Raw genomic sequence first — 15,198 nt, forward strand, 5'->3', positions numbered from 1 at the left:
GTTATTACCGTCCCGCACTGCACAAAACGTAGAACACAAAACGCTCTCTCTTGACTTTACTAGAACTGAAGTGGGTGCACACTACTGCTACTTGGCGAGAACCATGTAAAACTTGAGAGTTTCCTCTTTCCATCAGTACATTATTCACGCACATATCTCAAGTAACGTAATAGTTGCATTTTTACCGGGTCATCGAATTTTACACTTACTTGATTGGAATCGAAAGAAGGTCAGAAAACTCGGAAAGAACAGCTGCAAGCGCAAAACGAAGCATATGAGGAAGAGGAAGGGTTACTGTTTGCTGCTGTAGCCCCAGATTGATCGGAAAGCATTTTACATTATTGTTAACTTCCTTGAATTTCTAGTTTCCGAGAATTTATTTTTCAAAAGCGTTCATCTCGAAATGACTTTTTTGACATTTGCGTGCAATCTAACTCAAAAGGTAGAGAACCGATCATTATGAAATTTGATAGTATGATTATTTATAAAATTACGAAATATTTGAACCACCGTGTGAGATGATATCATGGTTTTAAGGGTATTTTTCTTTGCTTAATTAGAGAAAAACAATCCTGAAAATCGAAGTAAATTGTTCCAACGCCTGCAGACATTTTAATATTCATTATTTTCACCTGCACTGAGCTTCATATTCTTAGAAAATAAGCTATTAATGTAAAATCAAAAACTTTTTGATTTCAGATGAAAATCGGAATGGCTGTACTGCACGCAATTGGAGAACTATACTCACACTCTTCAGCGGACATCACAGCCTAACTTTGTTAATTTTGGCTGAAATTATTGAAAAAAATTCACAAAAAGTGTTCGAAATATGAATTAAGTGGTATAAAAATTGCTTCAAATTCTAATTAAATCTTCCTACCCCAAAAGAATCTCGAAAATTCGGTGTCAAACAGCTTCCTCGTGTGGTTTCCCCCTCAATCACAAAATTATCGATAGTTTTGTACACTTTCAGGTGCGCACCCCTTCTCGTCCAACAGGAAGGATATAGAAAAGGCCAAGGACCGTTAGGCAGAGCGAGTGAAAATAAGCAGTCAAGATCTTCTCAATTTTGTAACTCTACAAATCTAGTCATCAATTGTAGGGCGCATCGCTGCAACGAGACCACTGTCATGGCTGGACGCAGTGCTGACAGCATGTGAGAGGCGCCTCCAGAGGGCGAATAATGGTCTGTCCGGGGTGCGTATCTCGGAGAAGGAGAGGGAAAGGCGACTGAAATGAACACCTCGTGGTGGGCAAGTACGTCGCTGCCGGGAAATGGAGTGGACAGAGGCTGGGAACGAACAGCATCTGATGTGGCACACGTGGCTTTCTGCTAGTCAGAGGTTCCAGCCACTCTGTTCCGCGATCGCTTATCTCAGTCTCTGCAGTTTGGGGCTTCGTGCGATGGTCGAAAGAAGGGACCGTATTTCACGGTGAAACAGTTTAGAAATACCGAATGCATCACTTTGCATTACGGTGCCAGAATGGCCACTGGGCGACAGAATACGCGATATGAATTCACTTACAGCCTTTGCGTAGGAGCAAGAATTCTTAGTGTTTCGGCTAAGATCACATGGCAGAAATATTTCGAACGTCAGACCTATACAAGGGTTATCGTTGTCGGTGCGGAGGGGGGAGGGGGAAGGAGTGGGGGAGGGAGGGGGTCGCGAGGAAAACTGCGGACAGAGTGGGTGGGAGGCGGCAGCCCAGTCCAGGACAAGAAGGAGTCCCGCTGGCGACCACCACTGCACTAGCTACACCGGCGCCCGACGTGTCTGGTGAGTCTCCACGTACTCCTTCCATCAACGTACGGTAGGTATATACTGTGCGTGTAACTTCCCTCTATTTGACATTCTTGTGTTCTCAGTGTTATCCACACTTAAAAGCGGCGGGTATGAAAGCGGGGGAAAACTAAAGGGAGACTGAGATGTTTTTCACTTTTCCCAACTATTTTCCTCTACCTGTAGCGCGACAGCTCTTATTATGAACTCCTGTATTGTCTCACGTCAGCTATGATCTTTAGTAAATACACCTTCTTACAGCACAATGTAAATAATGGTGCTGCCAGCATTAGTTATTATTGTACGGAGTTGGATGGTTTGGATACAGGTTTCAGAACGAATGTTGCTTTTGATGTATGCTTGTCGGACCTAAATGACAACTGAAGCAGGCGAGGCTTCCGCAATGAAATTTTCACTGCGCAAAAGAGTGTGAGTAATATGAAACTACCTGGCAGAGCACTTTCCCTTGAAAGGCAAATGTCCCGAATTCCAGTCTCGGTCCGGCACACGGCTCTGATCTGCCAGGACGTTTCAGGCGACAGTTGCTGGAACACTTCTACAGAGTGGTAATGTACGTAACATCTATCTGCCAGCTGGAAGAAATTCAGATGCTCTGGGTTCATAAATGTTTTTACTAAACTAAGTAACAACATGGAGGAAAGTTGGATGTTGAATTTATGTAGAGGCTGATTCCCAAAGTTTACTCAGCAACGTTGTGCACAACAGTAGGTGTTCGAAACGACGACTAATTGGAACGCCTACAGCCTTATCTGTGCAAGTACGTGACATACACGATGCCACATATCGCAGTCACTAGATCGAATGTGGAGACCAATTTGCATGTCTCCTGTGCTCCCCTCATCGGACGCCTCTTAATGTTTTTTATCTCTTGTCATATCAACAACATCGTCTACATGACACGGTGTCTGTAAGAGTTCAGTTTCGTTAACACGTGTTGCCGTACAATTTACAGTCCGTCACTCACGTTGGATGGGGTCACTTTATTTGAACTCACACTTTTGAGAACGTGTGTTTTGGTCCTGTCATTAAATAATTTGTGCAATACTTAATCAGTTTATTACTTCCCATTCGCTCAAGCTCCAAGTCGGTACACACTCACGTTTTATATCAAAGTCTGCACCATTGCTGTAGTTCAAAATCTCACTCTATTTCTGAGACCATATAACTGTTTTATTTCGTACACATCCTCTCTTTGTGTAACTTATACTCGTGTTCTGTAACAACTATTGGTACCTTCTCGTACTTCCCTTGTCTTCATCCTTCTTCTTGATAATCTTATATCGTTTCCGTCGATACACAGCTGAAATTTAAGTTCTTGGACCTTTTCTCTTTCCTCTTCCTTGTCTTCGGACTTTTCTTCCCCGTCGATAGTTTCGAAACGAATAGTGTGATCTCCTCTTACATTTTAGTACTGTAATGCGATAGTGCTGCTGTGTTAATATGCTGGCTACTTAACCTCTTCCTTAGTCTCTGGGTGCTCAAACTACTTCAACTCCCTGCGTGCTATAGTTCTTTTCCCTCCGACTATTACTTTTCCTACTCATAAAACAAGACTTCCCTTCTGCCCACCTTTACACAGCCTCACACCTGGTTCAGCTAACTCGCTTTCGTCTTCACAAAATTTGCACAGGTTAAAATTCTCATATCGGACTAAAGTATTCTCGTTTACGCACAGAGCAATAGGAATCTTATACACACTGCGTTTAATTTAGTTTAAGATCAGTAATGCCTACTTGTGTTGGTAACAGGTAATTATTGCATGTCTGAGACCTCACTTTAAAGTCGCTAGACGGCGATATAGTTTTATGAGGTTTAACAACAAGAATGTGCCATTTAAGGGACCTCGCGCGACATTTTCTCCCATTCCGAGGCAGTTTCATTCCTGCGACACCCTATGATTTCTGTTATGAAGGTCTGACTCCACCAGTGTAGAAATGATGCCGTTAATGCCACAGCTAATTGTCTGCTCTGTAGAGCTTTGTGGCTCACAGAGTGGAAGAATTTGACAACTTCGCAAAATATACAGCGGGATATTTAATTTTGCTTACCTCTGCAATCATTCAGTTTCTGAGGCTCGGTAGTGTTTTCTCTATACATAACTCGTTGCGAAAGGCAAACAGTGCGGCTGGTAAGAAGTTTTGGTCACTCACACAAATCAGTATTCTATCCGAACCACATTCTCATAGACTTTTGAAAGGAATTGAAGGACTCTAATAGGTCTGTAACTAATTTCGCTTATCTGCATTTTTACAGATCTCTGTTTCCAAACTTCATTGAAGTCTGTCACCAAGTACGACCCCAGTCATTAAATGATTACAAACAGACTTAATTATATTCCTATCAACTCTGGACCAGATTAAAATAGAAATAAATCTAATGCGCCTGTACTGGGCTTGTTGCCACTTTGAAGAAGTAACCAGAGTCGGTATGGCAGAGATTGACACGGTAGCGGGTCTGACCCACACGGTAATCAGGTTATGAGGGAGCTATTTATTTTGGTAGGTACCTACTACGACGATGTGGCACTGATAAACTGTTTTTCATAATTTCTTAGTTTCTCGTCGTAATAAATTATGCTTAGTTTTCTCCACACATTCCCCATCCACAAAATTAGTAGGAATTACCTCCTAGCTCAGATACTAAGTACGCACTTGGTTACAGCAGTTATAGCTGTATGGCACTCTACTTAGCGACTACGATAGGTCGACCATTATCAGTAGAAGGCCAGAAAGGGCTGAAAACTGTACCTCTGATTGCAGATAAACTGAGGAAGGAATGAGGTAACAAGTCCGCATGAGCGCTTTACATTATGTCCAGAACACACGTGATCACACTCCCATGCATGTATTGACCAGGTATGTAAGCGTACTTTAGCATTTGTGTGTAGTTGTTGTAGTAATGGTGGTAGTAGTAGTAGTAGTAGTTGTTTATTAGTAGATCACTATTTACAGGCATATCGGACACGTCCTGGTATTACAATCTAGGAACGATAAAATAAGATAATTCACATATAGAGACATTTGTAGGCTTATAGGTCTAGAATGGCAAGAGCGTGACAAATAGTTAGCAGTGGCCTTATAGTAGGAATAAACCTAGCATTTATCGGAGATGATTTACGGATACCACGAAAATCTAAATTAGGGTGGGAGAATGAAGAGCGGACCATCCACCCTCCCGAATACAAGGCCAGTCAGTTTAAGACAGTGCTAGCTAATTCGGTTTATCCCTTGCGTACAGTACTTCAGGCGGCAGGGAACTCGGTTGGAGGGGTAAGCTACCACCTGAAACAGTTTACAACACAATACGAATTCATCAAACACACTCTATGTCTTGAAAAATTACAGAATTATCTGTGTTACATGATAACAAAATTTGAATGTACTTATTACTCTGAGGTCATCTGGCAACATTACTCATGCTTCACAGAAGAGGTTGTTTCGAACTTTACACCGAGACAGGCATTTAGTTAAATTCAAACAGAATGAAATAATTTGTCAAAAAATGAAGAAATCATTAAGTGAAATTAAATGTATATGAAAGGAAGCGGAAACTACAGCCGTAATTCTTCCCGAGGGCATGCAGCTTTACTGTATGCTTAAATGATGAAGGCGTCCTCTTGGGTAAAATATGCCATAGGTAAAATAGTTCCCCATTCAGATCTCCGGGCGGGGACTACTCAGAAGGACAGCGTTATCAGGAGAAAGAAAACTGCCGTTCGACGGACCGGAGCGTGGAATGTCAGATCCCTTAATCGGGCAGGTAGTTTAGGAAATTTAAAAAGGGAAATGGTTAGGTGAGGTTCCGTGGCAGGAGGAACAAGACCACTGGTCAGGTAACTACAGTGTTATCAACGCAAAATAAAATAGTGGTAATGAAGGAGTGGGTTTAATAACGAATAAAAAAAAATTGGAGCTCTGGTAAGCTACTACCATCAGCATTGTGAACGCATTATTGTGGCAAAGATAAACACGAAGCCCACGCCTAGCCGAGTAGTATAACTTTGTATGCTAACTAGATCCGCAGATGATGAAGAGATTGGTGAAATGTATGATGAGATAAAAGAAATTATTTAGACAGTGAAGGCAGACGAAAATTTAATAGTCATGGGTGACTGGAATTCGATAGTAGGAAAAGGAAGAGAAGGAAACGTAGTAGGTGAATACAGAATGGGGGTAAGGAATGAAAGAGGAAGCCATCTGGTGGAATTTTGCACAGAGCATATCTTAATCATAGCTAACACTTGGTTCAAGAATCATGAAAGAAGGGTGTATACATGGAAGAGGCCTGGAGATACTGGGAGGTTTCAGATAGGTTATATAATGGTAAGACAGAGATTTAGGAACCAGGTTTTAAATTGTAAGACATTTCCATCGAGCAAATGTGGACTCTCAACACAATCTATTGGTTATGAACTGTAGATTAAAACTGAAGAGACTGCAAAAAGGTGGGAATTTAAGGAGATGGAACCTGCATAATCAGACGGAACCAGAGGTGGCAGAGAGTTTCAGGGAGAGCATTAGGGAACGATTGACAAGAGTGGAGGAAAGAAATACAGTAGATGAAGAATGGGTAACTTTGAGAGATGAAATAGTAAAGGCAGCAGAGGATCGAGTAGACCAAAAGACGAGCGCTAGTAGAAACCCTTGGGTAACTGAACAAATATTGAATTTAATTGATGAAAGGAGTAAATATAAAAATGCAGTAAATGAAGCAGGCAAAAATGAATGTAATGTCTCAAAAATGAGATGGACAGGAAGTGCAAAATGGCTAAGCAGGGATAGCTAAAGGACAAATGTAAGGATGTAGAGACATATATCACTAGGGGTAAGATAACTGCCTATAGGATAATTAAAGAGACCTTTGGAGGAAAGAGAACCACTGGTATGAATATCAAGAGCTCAGATGGAAACGCAGTTCGAAGCAAAGAAGAGAAAGCAGAAAGTTGGACGGAGAATGTAGCGGGGCGATGTACTTGAGGACAATATTCAGGGAATGGAAGAGCATGTAGATGAAGATGAAGTGGGAGATATGATACTACGTGAAGAGTTTGACAGAGCACTGTAAGATTTACGTCGAAACAAGGCCCAGGGCGTAGACAAAATTAAATTAGAAGTACTGATAGCCTTGGGAGAACCAGCCCTGACGAAACTCTACCATCTGGTGAGCACGATGTATGACACTGGCGAAATACCCTCAGACTTCAAGAGAATATAATAATTCCAATCCCAAAGAAAGCAGCCGTTAAAAGATGTGAAAATTACCGGACTATCAGTTTAATAAGTCACAGCTGCAAAGTACTAACAAGAATTCTTTACAGACGACTGTGAAAACTAGTACAAGTCGACCTCGGAGAAGGTCAGTTTAGATTCCGTAGAAATGTTGCAACGTGTGAGGCAATACTGACCCTACGCTTATCTTAGAAGATAGATTCAGGAAAGGCAAATCTACGTTTCTAGGATTCGTAGACTTAGAGAATGCTTTTGACAATGTTGATTGGAATATTCTCTTTCAAATACTGAAGGGGGCAGGGGTAGAATAGCGAAAGGCTATTTACAATAGGTACAGAAACCTAACGGGAGTTGTAAGAGTTGAGGACCATGAAAGGGAAGCAGTGGTTGGGAAGGGAGTGAGACAGGGTTGTAGCCTATCTCTGATGTTATTCAATCTGTATATTGAGCAAGCAATTTCCGTAATCTCCTTCGGAAACTTAGTGTTCAGTTTTATTGCTTTACTTAAAATTATGCTTATTTTTTCTTGCTAAAGTATGTTCCGTCTTCATCTTGTTCCAGCTCTTCGGACAGTAAAAGCGAATGTTATCTATCATGTGTTCAACTTGTTTGTAAATGTACACACACGGTGCACTTAAGACCCCAGTGTTTTGAACAGATCTTTGCAGTCACCTCCAGTTCTACGGTTGGTTACTTATGATATGACACTTTTCTGCAGTTTTGAAAATTGTGTTCGTATTTTGTACATTTGATTCCCAGAAGAGAATATTATAATCAAGATTTGAGCGTACATATGAACAGTATGTAACTACAAGATGCTGGCTGTTATGCACTGAAGAGTCGAAGAAACTGGTAGCGTGCAGGGCTCCCTCGACTGCGCAGATGTGCCGCAACACGACGTGCCACAGGCTCGACTAATGTCTGAAGTAATGCTGAAGGGGATAGACACCATGAATCCTGCAGGGCTGTCCATAAATCCGTAGTAGTACGAGAGTGTGGTGATCTAAACAGCACGTTGCAAGGCATCCCAGATATGCTCAATAATGAAACTTCCTGGCAGATTAAAACTGTGTGCCCGACCGAGACTCGAACTCGGGACCTTTGCCTTTCGCGGGCAAGTGCTCTACCAACTGAGCTACCGAAGCACGACTCACGCCCGGTACTCACAGCTTTACTTCTGCCAGTACCTCGTCTCCTACCTTCCAAACTTTACAGAAGCTCTCATTCTGTATGCTCAATAATGTTCATATCTGGAATTGTCCTGCTGGAATAGGCCAACCCCGTAGGAATGCACAACGGACATGAATCGGTGGAGGTGAGCAGACAGGATTCTTACGCACACGTCACCTGGTAGTGTCGGATGTAGATATATGTGGGGTTCCATATCACTCCAACTGAACATGACCCACACTATTACAGAGCCTGCACGGGCCATAACAGTCCCCTGCTGAAATGCCGGGTCCATGGATTCATGAGCTTGTCTCCATAATCGTACTCGTCCGTCCGCTCGATATAATCTGAAACTAGACCCACCCGACCAGGCTACAAGTTTCCAGTCGTCAGTAACACAATTTCGGTATTGAGAGATCCAGGCGAGACGAAAATCTTTGTGTTGTGCAGTCATCAAGGTTACACAAGCGAGCCTTCGGCTCAGAAAGGCCGTATCAATCACGTTTCGTTGAATGGTTCGCTCACTGACACTTGCATTGAAATCTGCAGAAATTTGGGGAATGGTTGCACTTCTGTCAAGATGAACGATTCTATTCAGTCATCATTGGTCCCATTCTTCCAGTATCTTGTTCCGGCCGCAGTGATGTAGCATATTTGATGTTTTACTGGTCTCCCGGTATTCACGGTAGGCTTGTGAAATCGTCGTACTGGAAAACCCCCACTTCATCGCTGCCTCGGAGATGCTGTGTCCATCCCTCGTGCACCGACTGTAACTTCACGTTCAAACTCACTTGACTCTTGATGAAGTGCCATTGTAGCATTAGTAACCGATGTAGAAACTCCGTCAGACACTTGTTGTCTTATGTAGGCGTTGACGACCACAGCTCTGTATTCTGCCTTTTTGAAGTATCTCTGTATTTGATTACATATGCCTATACCAGTTTCTTTGGTGCTTCAGTGTATAATGACGGCGGGTCTCTAAGGGAATAGGATGCTGAATACATCACGTAGCAAGTACCTTTCGCTGTTCAACTGAGATTCAGTATTCATCCCTAGAAGCTTTTCATTTGCTACATTGTCTATAGAGGTGCCACTACATTTAAATGAATAGAATCACTTTCCCTCTTCAAACTGAAATTCATGACGTTTGTTCTCTTTATGTTAAATGTCACATTATTGCTTATTTTCCGATTGTAAAACTCCTTAAGGGCCTTGTTTGCTCCCTCTACAAGGAGTTCCCTAGTTTTCTCAGAGTTCAGCAAAGATATTATTTCTCCATGACTGTCACTAGTGGGAGAGCCTTCGATGTGTATCAGGAAGAGTATTGTTCCTAAAATGCTACCCTCAGGCACTCTTGTATTAATATGTTTTGACTCTGATAAATGCTTTACTAAGACCTTAGGCTTATTTGAGGAATGTGTTATCTGTATGATTTTTACCCTGTGTGATAGGTATGGTCAGAACAAGTCACTAGCTACTGCTCTTATCACTAATGTTTTTACCTTATTTAGTAGAATGTTATGGTCAACAGTATCACAAGCAATCGAATCATCTAAAAACTACGTGTGTCAAGAGCATTAAGTTATGATTACACTATGGCTCATTCTATACTCCTACTACTTCGAGAGTCAAACACTTATTCACTTAAAATGTATTTATTCAAGTAACTCATTAATCTTTCATAAATGTTCATATTTTCCAGAATGGTCAAAACAGGGTAATGGGCCACTAATTTTCTATACTGTCTGCTTACCTCTCTTTAGCAGGGGTGCAAATCTTGCCTGTTTTAAACATTCTGGAAATTTCCCTGATGTCAAGAACTCGTCTGTCGTGTGTATTAAGGGAGCATGTATACTCTCTATGCAGTGTTTCAGTACACACGTTGTTACTTCATCTAATCCTTTTGACCTTTCATATTTTAGTTTTGCATAGTTTTACTAGCTTCTTGCTCTGTTGTTCTAGCAACAAAAGTGTACTTATGACTTTTTGCTGCAGGTAGCAACGTTTTTAAATCTTTCGCCACGTGCGATAAAGATTTAATAATTCTGGCTCATTATGACTGTTTTTAATGTAACTGAGGTACAGAAGCATTTGGAAAGATTTCTTAACAACTGCTGTTATCCATTTATTTTTGTGAAACATTAAAAATATTTCAAAAGGTCTTTTGAAAATTCAATTTAAATAATGTTGAGAATATAGACGATTTTACATTTACATTCGTTTCTCACTACAATTCATCCCAGGTTTGGTTTGCTGGTTCTTTTGGAAAATCTTGTACTTCAATTTCTGATAAATATGTTTCATAAGTTTGCAGTTTAGGGAATTTTCCATACCCGATTTTACTGTTATTTGACAGAAACGCTCTGATAATCTAAGATCTAGTACAGCTATTTCACACTTTTCTCTGTCTATACTTTTGGCCACATGGTCAATCACTGATGCCTTTGTTGTAGTAGCCATTATTGTACTATTGACCAACTGGGATATCCCAAAACCCTGAAGGATATTTGTGGGGATGCTACTAGTTTCTTTTGTGATACTCATCTTCATGGTTATGTCTTCGCACAACAATATGTAGACTATTCTACCTGAGATTTTAGTTGGTACTTCTGTTAATTTATTGAGGAAAATGTCCACACTATCACCAGGAGATCGAGATAAACACATACATATTGATTAATTTCTTGGCCATTAAATAGCCGATGTAGCAGAGTTTTTCTGTACTTATCGTGCTAAGGTCATATCTTGCTTCGAATTCTGATCCTTTTCTGAAATAAATACATGGCCGTCCGCCATATGAAGTAGTAGTTATACAATAAGAGTCTATCCTTTCATCCAACGAAAATACTGCATGTTCTATATCTGTGACTCTACACAAATGCTCAGTGACGCCCCCGGTAGCTGAGTGGTGAGCACGACAGACTGCCCATCCAAAGGACCTGGGTTCTATTCCCAGCGGGGTCGAAGATTTTCTCCACACAGGGACTGGGTGTTGTGTTGTCCCAATCATCATCATTTTATCCCCATCGACGCGCAAGTCGCCGAAGTGGCGTCAAATCGAAAGACTTGCACCCGGCGAACGGTCTACCCGACAGGAGGCGCTCGTCACATGACATTTCATTTCAGTGACAGAAATTATTGTATAGTTGAACGATTACACTCAAGATAAAATATCTGTATTTCATTTTGTATCTATTACATGTTTATTTCTTATTCAATCTACCCATCTAATCTTCTGCGTCCTCCTGTTGCACCACATTTCAAAATGTACCATTATCTCCTTGCTTGAACTATTCATCCTCCACGTCTCACTTCCAATTACGGCTGCACTCGTAACAGATACCACTAACTGGCACTTAAATTGATATCAGATCTTAATAGATTCCTTCTTTTCAGTAATTCTTTTCTTGATGTTCCAGTCAGCATTTTATATCCCATCTACATTGGCAATCAACAATTATTTTCCTCTCCGTATAACAAAGTTTAGCAACTGCTTTTACTTACTCATTTCCTAGCCAAATTCTATAGTCATCACTTCATATAATTCGACGACATTTCAGAACTATTGTTACACTTTTATTGATGCTCATTTTACACCCTATTTTCAAGACTGTATCCATTACGTTCAACTGATCTTCCAAATCATTTGCTATTTATGACATAATTACAGTTTCGTCAGATAACCTTAAATTTTACAATTCTTCTCCCTTAGTTTTTTATTTCCTTGCTCAATTTGTCCTTGGTTTCTTCGCAAGACACTCAATGTGCAGATTCAATTACGTACACTAAAGGCTTCAAAGCTATCGTTTCATGTCCTTATAACTGCAGTTCAATTTCTGTACAAGGTGTAGATAACTTTCCATTTCCTTTTTTTACTTCTAACACAATACAATTAGAAGTAATTCTAATACAATTAGACCCCCCCCCCCAATGAACCAAGGACCTTGCCGTTGGTGGGGAGGCTTGGTGCCTCAGTGATACAGATAGCCGTACCATAGGTGCAACCACAATGGAGGGGTATCTGTTGAGAGGCAAGACAAACGCGTGGTTCCTGAAGAGGGGCAGCAGCCTTTTCAGTCGTTGCAGGGGCAACAGTCTGGATGATTGACTAATCTGGCCATGTAACACTAAAAAAAAAAAAAACAGCCTTGCTGTGCTGGAATTGCAAACGGTTGAAAGCAAGGGGAAACTACAGCCGTAATTTTTCCTGAGGGCATGCAGCTTTACTGTATGGTTAATGATGATAGCGTCCTCTTGGGTAAAATATTCCGGAGGTAAAATAGTCCCCCATTCAGATCTCCGGGCGTGGACTTCTCAAGAGGACGTCATTATCAGGAGAAAGAAAACTGGCTTTCTACGGATCGGAGCGTGGAATGTCAGATCCCTTAATCGGGCAGGTAGGTTTGAAAATTTAAAAAGGGAAATGGATAGGTTAAAGTTAGATATAGTGGGAATTAGTGAAGTTTGGTGGTAGGAGGAACAAGACTTTTGGTCACGCGAATACAGGGTTATAAATACTAAGTCAAATAGGGGTAATGCAGGAGTAGGTTTAATAATGAATAAAAATAGGAATGTGGGTAAGCTATTACAAACAGCATAGTGAACGCATTATTGTGACCAAGATAGACTCGAAGCCCACGCCTACTACAGTAGTACAAGTTTATATGCCGACTACCTCTTCAGATGATGAAGAACGTGAAGAAATGTATGACGAAATAAAAGAAATTATTCAGATAGTGAAGGGAGACGAAAATTTAATAGTCATGGGTGACTGGAATTCGGTAGTAGGAAAAGGGAGAGAAGGAAACGTAGTAGGTGAATATGGATTGTGCCTAATAAATGAAAGAGGAAGCCACCTGGTAGAATTTGGCACAGAGCACAACTTAATCATAGCTAACACTTGGTTCAAGAATCATATAAGAAGATTTATACATGGAAGAAGCCTGGAGATACTGGCAGATTTCAGATTGATAATATTAAGGTAAAACAGAGATATAGGAACCAGGTTTTAAATTGTAAGACATTTCCAGGGGCAGATGTAGACTCTGACCACAATCTATTGGTTATGAACTGTAGATTAAAACTGAAGAAACTGCAAAAATGTGGGAATTTAAGGAGATGGGACCCGCATAATCAGACAGAACCAGAGGTTGCAGAGAGTTTCAGGGAGAGCATTAGGGAACGATTGACAAGAGTGGAGGAAAGAAATACAGTAGATGAAGAATGGGTAACTTTGAGAGATGAAATAGTAAAGGCAGCAGAGGATCGAGTAGACCAAAAGACGAGCGCTAGTAGAAACCCTTGGGTAACAGAATAAATATTGAATTTAATTGATGAAAGGAGAAAATATAAAAATGCAGTAAATGAAGCAGGCAAAAAGGAATATAATGTCCCAAAAATGAGATCGACAGGAAGTGCAAAATGGCTAAGCAGTGATAGCTAGAGGACAAATGTAAGGATGTAGAGACATATATCACGAGGGGTAAGATAGGTACTGCCTATAGGATAATTAAAGAGACCTTTGGAGGAAAGAGAACCACTTGTATGAATATCAAGAGCTCAGATGGAAACCCAGTTGTAAGCAAAGAATGGAAAGCAGAAAGGTGGAAGGAGTGTACAGAGGGTCTATACAAGAGTGATGTACTTGGGGACAATATTATGGAAATGGAAGAGGATGTAGATGAAGATGAAATGGGAGATATGATACTACGTGAAGAGTTTGACAGAGCACTGAAAGACCTGAGTCGAAACAAGGTCCCAGGAGTAGACAACATTCCATTAGAACTACTGACGGCCTTGGGAGAGCCAGTCCTGACAAAACTCTACCATCTGGTGAGCAAGATGTATGAGGCAGGCGAAATTCCCTCAGACTTCGAGAAGAATATAATAATTCCAATCCCAAAGAAAGCAGGTGTTGACAGATGTGAAAATTACCGAACTGTCAGTTCAATAAGTCACAGCTGCAAAATACTAACGGGAATTCTTTACAGACGAATGGAAAAAATAGTAGAAGCTGACCTCGGGGCAGATCAGTTTGGATTCCGTAGAAATATTGGAAGACGTGTGGCAATACTGACCCTACGACTTATCTTAGAAGCTAGATCAAGGATAGGTAAACCTATGTTTCTAGCATTTGTAGACTTAGAGAAAGCTTTTGACAATGTTGACTGGAATACTCTCTTTCAAATTCTGAAGGTTTCAGGGGTAAAATATAGGGAGCGAAAGGCTATTTACAATTTGTATAGAAACCAAATGGCAGTTATAAGAGTTGAGGGCCATGAAAGTTGGGAAGGGAGTGAGACAGAGTTGTAGCCTCTCCCCGATGTTATTCAATTTGTATATTGAGCAAGCTGTGAAGGAAACAAAAGAAAAATTCGGAGTAGGTATTAAAATCCATAGAGAAGAAATAAAAACTTTGAGGTCGCCGATGACATTGTAATTCTGTCAGAGACAGCAAAGGACTTGGAAGAGCAATTGAACGGAATGGGCAGTGTCTTGAGAGGGGGATATAAGATGTACATCAACAAAAGCAAAACGCGGATAATGGAATGTAGTCGAATGAAGTCAGGTGATGCTGAGGGAATTAGTTTAGGAAGTGAGACACTGAAAGTAGTAAAGGAGTTTTGCTATTTGGGGAGCAAAATAACTGATTATGGTCGAAGTAGAGAGGATATAAAATGTAGACTGGCAATGGGAAGGAAAGCGTTTCTGAAGAAGAGAAATTTGTTAACATCGAGTATAGATTTAAGTGTCAGGAAGTCGTTTCTGAAAGTATTTGTATGGTGTGTAGCCATGTATGGAAGTGAAACATGGACGATAAATAGTTTGGACAAGAAGAGAATAGAAGCTTTTGAAATGTGGTGCTACAGAAGAATGCTGAAAATTAGGTGGGTAGATCACATAACTAATGAGGAGGTGTTGGATAGGATTGGGGAGAAGAGAAGTTTGTGGCACAACTTGACCAGAAGAAGGGATCGGTTGGTAGGACATGTTCTGAG

General features: G+C 40.8%; 1 protein-coding gene across 1 annotated transcript in view; it reads left to right on the top strand.

Annotated features, from left to right (window-relative positions):
- The first annotated feature begins 1,736 nt into the window (after positions 1-1,736).
- LOC124720098 (ankyrin-3-like) overlaps positions 1,737-15,198 on the top strand; it is a 53,674-nt gene continuing 40,212 nt past the window's right edge. The window contains exon 1 of the mRNA XM_047245391.1: positions 1,737-1,812. The gene's annotated coding sequence lies outside the window, so the exon portion shown is untranslated. The remainder of the gene's footprint in view (positions 1,813-15,198) is intronic.

Source organism: Schistocerca piceifrons, chromosome 11 (assembly GCF_021461385.2).
Source record: "Schistocerca piceifrons isolate TAMUIC-IGC-003096 chromosome 11, iqSchPice1.1, whole genome shotgun sequence".
Taxonomy (NCBI): domain Eukaryota; kingdom Metazoa; phylum Arthropoda; class Insecta; order Orthoptera; family Acrididae; genus Schistocerca; species Schistocerca piceifrons.